At 42.7% G+C, this 6,789-nt stretch overlaps 1 pseudogene; it reads left to right on the forward strand.

The window, feature by feature from the left end:
• The first annotated feature begins 3,392 nt into the window (after nt 1–3,392).
• Nucleotides 3,393–4,131, forward strand: LOC135916267 (piggyBac transposable element-derived protein 4-like; annotated as a pseudogene).
• Nucleotides 4,132–6,789: the final 2,658 nt, after the last annotated feature.

A 6,789-nucleotide genomic window follows, 5' to 3' on the forward strand; every position in this document is an offset into this window, starting at 1 on the left:
ACCTAAGACGTACCATAAAAGGAAGATACGACACACACTGGCGCTGACTAACAACTTTGTTAGTCAGCGCCAGTGTGTGTCGTACCTTCCTTTTGTGGTCCGTCTTAGGTGTTTGCGCTGTTAGTTTAAACTCTTATTGAAAGAGCTCAGTATAATCAGCGGCTTTGATTTGTTTGAGTTTCGTTGATTTAGCCGTTGGGTTATGTCGCATGTGCCCTTAACTGACGAATCTTCCAGAATGGGTATGTGTACTGTGACAGAGAAGGCACAGAAGCCTTACATATGCTTATAGATATGTGCCCTACTTCTCTGCGCGTACACTTGTGGTCAGCAGTCTTCGCTCGACAAGCGTCACAGATCGCCTACGTCGTGGTGACATCACGGCGTATCGGTACATCCGACTTCTATGTTTGCATTTCGACATAGCTTGCGAACGGTATAGCGCTTAAATATTCAAATTACATCGCATTAAATTCGTCAGCTTTCTGGGGCATAAACATCCGCCTTGCTTGACATTACATGTCGCATACAGGTTGAAAGTAGACAAAACTGCACGCGTCGCCCTTAGTTGTACCGCATTTGATTATTTCCCTAACTGAAGCTTCGCTTCATGTATTTTAACCATACGCGTTGCGCATGCTTAATTTTTATTCTCGTTGGTATAGGCTTTTCATCCTTTCCAAACTTATGGCAGTAGCGGTAGGTGGGAAAATTCTGCTCTAGCTTGAAAGGCGGGTCTCGGAGACACTTCACACAAGAAGAGTGGCCGAAGCAAAACACGCTTTTTTATTTTTTGCTCCGGCACGCGCAGTTGTTTCGTCATGTGGTCCGTGGTCGTTCCGTGTCATTTCGGGGTGCATCGATGCGTGAGGGACTAGCCTGATTGGTTCCACCCTGGGCAAGACAAGAAGCAAGAAATATTGAACAGTTCATTCGCCTAGGCTTGAACTGATTAATATAGCGTCATTGATCTTCTTAGAAATCAGAAAATCAATAGACGTCCGTGGATAACGTGTTCGTCATATTTAATGTATATAGAAAACAGGTAAAAATATTCGGGATGATAGACACAGAGACAAACATCAGAGACGAGTTATGAAACAGCGCATTCGCTCGAATCTACGCGGATTTCAATTGTTAGACGGCACCTGGGAAGAGAAAGATATAACAAAACATGATATTCTTTCAATGTTTCTCCCCTCTATAATGCTGTAAAACCTTCAGGGTACTTTAAATAAATAAATAAATAAATACGTAAAAATGCTTTCAAATCTGTGACGCCACAGCAACGTGCCGGCGCTGTGTTCTCTGCGTCAAATTTTAAAAAATAACTGAAGTTTACATTTTATTTTCCCTTCGAATACCATCATACTACCACGATATTAACGAGAATAGACTTTTCAAAGCATACTTTATCAGTTTCAATTGATCGTGTGTTTCTCTGTACTGTCCCCTTAAACGAAATAAATGCCCGCGTGGTGTACTGCGAGAAGATAACTCTCAAAACGTGCTAATTTGTATTGTAGCGCTGCTGCATGTCATTCTAGCAGTGTCATCATATAATGACAAGCGGCTCTTCTTCCCTTCAACCCTGTCACGAGAAGTATAGAGTATCGTGGTTTCTTCACAACTACGTAGCTAGACCGAGCTCCCTCTTTCCTTAGACGATTACCCCCCAATTACCTAGTAGTCGTACGATAACTCCCCGTTGCCTTTTTTTGCATCATCATTGGCCGCTACTCTGTATAGTAAGCAGGTCGAAGGCCAAACAATAGTACGTCTTTGGACGTGCACGGAGTGGAAACCCTGCGTATCACAGCGGCTTTAAATGGCCATACTAAATGAGTTTAAAGTTGTTTACACCCTTAAGGGTCCTTAAGGGTGCGAATCATTGTAAAGTTACATCTTTATACCCTATGTAAAATCGAGTTATAAACAGAAAACACCCCTAAAGGTGTAAATTGTGTGATTTCGTCTATTTGGCGGGAAGAGCTCGTTATTTCACAAGGGTTTCAATGTGGGCTTGTTGGTAATGCATCTTCAAGGAGTGTACGGTAGCTCGATTAAAAGACGGGACAAAAAAAGAAACACAGGGACACAGACAGCATTAACTTCCAACAATCTTTGTTATCGAAAACCAAGTCGTACTTATACACTCAGCCAACGTGAGTCAAAGGCCACGTGAACAGATAAACAATCAGAGCGAAACATTTTTGTAAGTGATATGTTAAGCCATGCGCAAAATTTTCAGCTCTTTTTCAGAGAGAGCCAATGACCGTTTGCTGATACATCAATCCCCTAGGGCATCAATCTGCTCAGCTTCTATTATAAGACTAGTGAGTTCGCACTTATTTCTACAGCAATGATTGTTGATTCGAAGAGAAGGGAACACTTATGTTGCTTACAATGAAGGGAGACAAAGCCATCTGATACAAGTATGTCGACTTTATTTTTGTGTTCGCACAGTCTATCATTAACCCTTTACTGCACCTTGTTGCATATATGCAACATACCGATAAACGGCCATAAAAACAAAATCTAAGTTCATTTGGTTCTTCCTGTACACGATGTTGCATTTCTGCAACAATAGTTTGAAAAACGCATCTTTATTTTCTGCTCTCTGTGTTCATTCTGCGCAACTATTGCCAAACAAATATGGTGGACGCTGCTCGCGCCAGCACGTAGCTATACAGGTAAGTTTTGCCAGTTATAAACGCCTTTCTGAACGAAATAACCTGCGGAAAAAAAATGTTAAGCTGTGCAATACATCCTCCTAATCGTTTAGATGGCAAAAAACATTATTTTCACGCAATAGTTTATTTCTCGCGACGGAAAGTTACTACGTTGCGTATTTGCAACAACGTGCTCACTGGGTTTGATTTTTGTTCTGGAACTAGAAATGGATCCTAAACGTTATTATTGCCGAGCAATTCCGTCAGATAGCCAAGACAGCGAACTTTCCGGGAGTGGCGACGACCCCGAGTGTAAGTCTGTTTGGATTTATCGTGTGTGAAATGTGTTGCCTGGTGGAATGCCCGAATTTTTTTATCGGGGTGAGCGCGCGCGCGCTCTGCTGTCTCGCATCGTTACGGCTTCACCCTTATGTCTGTGCTAGTGGCCTGGCCTGCTAGGTAGGCCGGGCCTGCTGGACAGCCCAGGCCTACCTAGCGAGCAAGAAATGAAAAAAAGGAAGAGGATATTTTGAAGAGAGGGTTGCGGTTGTGGATGGAATTGAGCTGTCATGCACAAGGTAGCAAGATACCCGAGCAGTGACATTGCTCTCTTCATTTGTTGGAACAAAGCCTGCTACAAGTGGATCAAAGTATAATCGTAAAAAAAAAGAGCAGAGTGAGATACTATGCCCTGCAGTGATCACCATCTACAATAAGCACATGGGAGGCGTCGGCCTTTTGAACTCCCTCATCTCCATTTACTGTCCCTACTAGAGGTCGAAAAAATATTATTTTCCTGGTTTTCTGCACATTCTTGACTTGACAGCTGTAAATGCTTGGTTCCTTTACAAGAGGAACGTCATGAAAAAACGCGATCAGTACACTCAAAGGCTACTTCCGTTGGCTGAGTTCAGGATGGACCTGGCTGCATCACTCTGCAAGGCTGGGAAGACGGCGCTGAAAAAGCGAGGAAGGCCTAGCAAGGAGTCAGTAGAACAAGCCTCTGAGGAGAAGAAAAAAAAGGGACCATCAACTCCAACTCAGGATGTCAGGCTATGTATGTCAGATTATGTATTATTTCTCAACAAGAATATCTGCCTCAGTGCTCATTATTTTCATTGCTTTCCTGAGGTTGGTCACTGGGTTCTTTGCAGCAAGAAGCGGCAGCGCTGCAAGCTTCCTGGCTGCACAGGAATCTGCATGAGCTACTGCGTTAAATGTGGAGTGCATCTCTGTTCCACAAACAAGAGCAATTGCTTTTTTGTGTACCACACTACAAAATGAGTCCACCATTTCTCATTACTTACTGATTACTGCTCAAGGTATAGAACCAACCTTTTCAAGCAAGCAAGTGAAATAGCTTTCTATTGTACCATGTGTTCCCCCTTGCTGATTGTCATGTAAATAAATGTGACAGTTTGAAACACAATAACCCGGGCTTTCCTCAACATTTTCTTTATGTGCACGTTGTTGCAAATATGCAACGTACCCTTTTTCTGCCAATACAAACTGTAAAAGTCCACTGAACATATTTTTTTTATTATTACAACTATTGTTATGGTTCCCTGCAACGACATGAATAATTTTATGACAAAAGAAAAAATTGTGCAGTAAAGGGTTAATGCATCCGCCCGACTGCCCGACGTAATACTTCCCACAGGATAAGGCTATAAGATATATAATTGATGTCTTACAATCTCTAAACTTCTTCCTTTCTTTAACTTGGCAGCTAGGACCACTTTCTTTTCTGTTCTTGTCTTCCTGCACAGGCTGATTAGTTTGTTAAGTGCAGAAAAAACCACATCAGTGTTACCTCGGCGGGCAATTTTCTTTAGGTTGTGCGAAAACCGGTGGATATAAGGTACCACTGTTGCTCTTTTTTTCTCTCGGTTACTATTTCCTTCCGCACATTCAGAAGTCCCTGGTTGCTGCACTTGCCTAAGTGTCCCCTCAGTAACTGATGCCAGAACATGTCTGGGATAACCCGCTTCATGTAGCCGCATTGCCTGTTGTGTGAATGCTTCGTCAGTGCAATGATGGTATGATTTAGTAATTGCGTTAGTAAAACACATGTTTGCAATTCCTCTTTTTACCAGTTTAGAATGGGCCGAATGATATGACTGCTATGATTGCTATATGATTGCTAATAAAAATATTCAATCAGTAACGCCTGTCAGATGACTAAGACTAACTATCACAAGCAACTTAAAATGGGACAAACATTTGAACAACGTTTGTACAACAGCTTTCAATAAACTTTGCTTTTTGCGCAGGAAACTAGAAGACTCGCCGTCAAGTGTTAAACTCGAGACATACCGCACTTTGGTTCGACCAGTCGTTGAGTACGCTTCCGCAGTATGGCACCCCTACTACGCTAAAGATATCGCACAAGTAGAACGAATTCAGCGCCTCGCCACTCGATTTATTGTATCTGACTATCGGTCTTCTTCATCTGTTACTGACATGTTGCAGCCACTGAATCTGAAACCCCTCCGTGTCCGCCGAGAGATTGCGAGACTAAAAATGCTTTATTTGATCTATCAAAACAAAATCGGTCTGCCGCGCGAAACTTATCTTTCCCGCGCACAACACATGTCTTCTAGAATTAATCACTCGAATGTTATACGCCCGTACTTTGCGAGGACGAAGATGTTTCAGAAGTCTTTTTTTTTCGCTCACAATTTAAGAGTAGAATTGTCTGCCAGCGTCTGTTGTTGATTGTGCAAATGTAGATTCTTTTGTGAAATCTTTGTCATTGCACTTGATGTAAACCTCTGCTGCTAGGGCAGCATTGCTGCCTGCAGTATTTTGAAATAAACAAATAAATGACAACAGCGGTTTATTTGTCCTGGGACTGTAACACCAGCAAGTTATAACTTTGACACAGAGTGTTCAGCTGTTAGTAATATTATACGCGAGTGCCTTTGTCCACTGGAGGTTACGTTCGAAGTGCCCATAGAACAAAAAAAAACAAGTTTCTTGATGTTAAATTTACCTTCGGTGATGATCTAACTTGCTGGTGTTACAGTCCCAGGACAAATACACCGTTGTTTTCATATTATTCAGCCCATTCTAAACTGGTAAAAAGAGGAATTGCGAAAACGTGCCTTACTAACGCACTTACTAAATCATGCAGTCATTGCACTAACGAAGCAGTCACACAACAGGTCATGCGGCTACATGAACCAGGTTATCCCAAACATGTTCTGGCATCAGTTGCAGAGGGAACACTTAGGCAAGTCCAGCAATCAGGGACTTCTGAACGTGCGGAAGGAAATAGTAACAGAGAGAAAAAACAAACAACAGTGATACCTTATATCCACCGGTTGTCGCACAACCTAAAGAAAATTGCCCACTGAGGTAACACTGATGTGGTTTCTTCTGCACCTAACAAACTAATCAGCCTGTGCAGGAAAACAAGACCAGAAAAGAAAGCTGATAAAAACCACAGGGAGTCATATCGACCTCTCACTATCCCACTTGGGTGAAAAGTTTGCTGCTCAGCTGCCTGTATAATAAGTGAAGGGAGTTAGCACTCACCCATTTTCGGTCGTCCAGCCCCGAAGTGATATTCAACTGGAGAAAGCAGAGTCATTGATTTATGACACCATGACATTAGTTGAGGCTAAGGAAAAGAGCATTTCTTTTACAATTCTAAGGACATCAAGGCAATCGCAAAAATGTGGGCAACGCCTGTAAGCTGTAAACTGTCTGTGCCTAACGTACTATCGTGAGTAGTATGGAGCGGGAACTCGTGAACGCGTGGCAAATAGCCTTGAAAACGAGTTAGGCAGATACGCGGATGGGGCTGTCGAAAACAGATGGGAATTGCGCTAACTGTTGGCACTCACCGCGCCTGCGTTTGTCGGAAACTGCAGCTTGTGGCATTTCACTGGCCGCCGATAGCCGATAAAACGATTGCGTGCGCAGTGACTTACATCGAGTCACTTTTGGCACGTAAGACCCCATAATTTAATTCTTATTCGAGTCATTTTTGTCATGCGTTTCTTCGTTTCGTTTCTCCTTTATTTTTATTTTTTTTACAGCGCAGCTATTCATCGCCCGTTCCCGCGTTTAGCGTAAGGTAACTTCACATATACTCCCGTAGGACGTGATG

Source organism: Dermacentor albipictus, chromosome 6 (assembly GCF_038994185.2).
Source record: "Dermacentor albipictus isolate Rhodes 1998 colony chromosome 6, USDA_Dalb.pri_finalv2, whole genome shotgun sequence".
Classification (NCBI taxonomy): Eukaryota; Metazoa; Arthropoda; class Arachnida; order Ixodida; family Ixodidae; genus Dermacentor; species Dermacentor albipictus.